Below are 1,799 nucleotides of genomic sequence, written 5' to 3'. Positions count from 1 at the left end.
CTAAAAGATTATACTCATTTATAACCCGTCATGTAAATACCAATAGTATATGCTAAAAATACAAATCTCTATTCTAGGAAACATGTTTTAGGCGGGAAAATTTGGAGTTTCGCCTATTCATTTAGTAAATAGGGGATTATTGTTATTGATAGATGAACCAACTCAACCAAAATCTTAAGGTGATGGTTGAGGCTCAACTATTATAAATATTCCTATTACGCTCCCTCACTCAAATGCCCGTTGGGCTTGAAGAGTGGTTAGTTGTGCATCGGCTCCCCCGTACCGTATGCTAGGTTTCCATGATAGATGAACCAACTCAACCAAAACCTTAAGGTGATGGTTGAGGCCAACTATTATAAATATTCCTATTAAATAAATCAACTCAATTTGCTCAGGAAAACTATATAAGAGGATTGTATTAGGTTATTTTCCATTCAGTCAAGAAATAAGAAAAAGCTAACGTTGCTTGCAAACTGTGTTCCGAATTCGACGCGTTCTCGATCCAAATTTCAGGTTAGTGTTTGACGCGATCAAACTATTAATGGTAATAGGTCTTACGAATTGATCATCATTGAACAATCGATCTATAGGTCTAGATTGCTCAAATATCCCTCTGTTTCGTTATTGTTTTTAGTTGTAGACTCGTGTTACTGTTGCTGCTGCGTTATTGTTTGTTGTTCTCGTTAATACTATTAATATCATTGTTATTGGGTTGTTGCGTTGCGGTTTTCTGTCATTGCTATTGTGGTTTGAGCCTGGTAGAATGGCTTTTTATCTCTACCAGTAGGTCTGTTAAGAGACCGCCCCACAAATTTAGTGGGGGACATAACGATGTGAAAGGATATAAAAACTACGTCTTCTATGGCTTTATGTAGTTCTCTACGGCCATCTTAACTTTTATCGCCCATCTGAACTCCTCGTCGTGAGCTTTGTACATCTCACCCTCTTTCACCATTCTATCGATCTCGCCCTTCGATAACCTGCCTTTGTTCTCGGTAATAGTGATCTGGTCCTCGTTATTAGATATTAGATTTTTTATTTTTTTGAAGGGAAGACCCAGAGGTCTACTGCATTAAACGAGAATAAAAAATAACAGCATTGTTTGCACTCGGTGGTAGCTCCTCCAACCACACCGACCTACCAACTAATCTAGGAAATAAATGAGCTAAAACATGTGCTACGCTATTGTTCTCGCGACTAGTAAACGACCAAACAACAGAAATAAAAGAATTACACAAGTTTAAAATATCCGACAACACCAAAGCTAGCATATTTTTTCCAATGGCCTTCTTCCTGAGCGCTTCCACGATCACCAAGCAGTCACTCTCCATGACGATCTCTTCATGCCCCCGTCTTGCAGCCTCCTTCACCCCTTCCAACACCGCTACCGCTTCCGCGATCTGAGGCTCCCAATACTGGTCCTGAACCTGCGCAAAACCCCACAAAACACTCCCCGAACTGTCTCGACATACTGCTCCCCAGCTCACTCCTTCCCCTTCCTTTGCCCCCGCGTCTACGTTAATCTTGACAACCCCGACCTTAGGTGGCTCCCATCCTCTCGTCTCTACAACCCTCACTGTCCTCCTACTCGTCTTATCCCTCTTATCCACCACGAAGCCCCCTCCTTCCGTTTCCTCCATAACATCCAAGGCACGTTTAACCACCCGCCAATGATCCACCTCCCATCCATCGAAAATCACCTTATTTCGGTGTTCCCACAAGGCCCAGCAACACACCATAAACAAAGCTTGTTCCCTACCCCCTAGGCTTCTCCATCTAGCTTCCACCCATTCCCTCAC

The sequence above is a fragment of the Silene latifolia genome, chromosome 8 (assembly GCF_048544455.1).
Source record: "Silene latifolia isolate original U9 population chromosome 8, ASM4854445v1, whole genome shotgun sequence".
NCBI lineage: Eukaryota > Viridiplantae > Streptophyta > Magnoliopsida > Caryophyllales > Caryophyllaceae > Silene > Silene latifolia.
The sequence above is the reverse complement of the archived record's forward strand: the minus strand, read 5'-3'. Positions refer to the sequence as shown.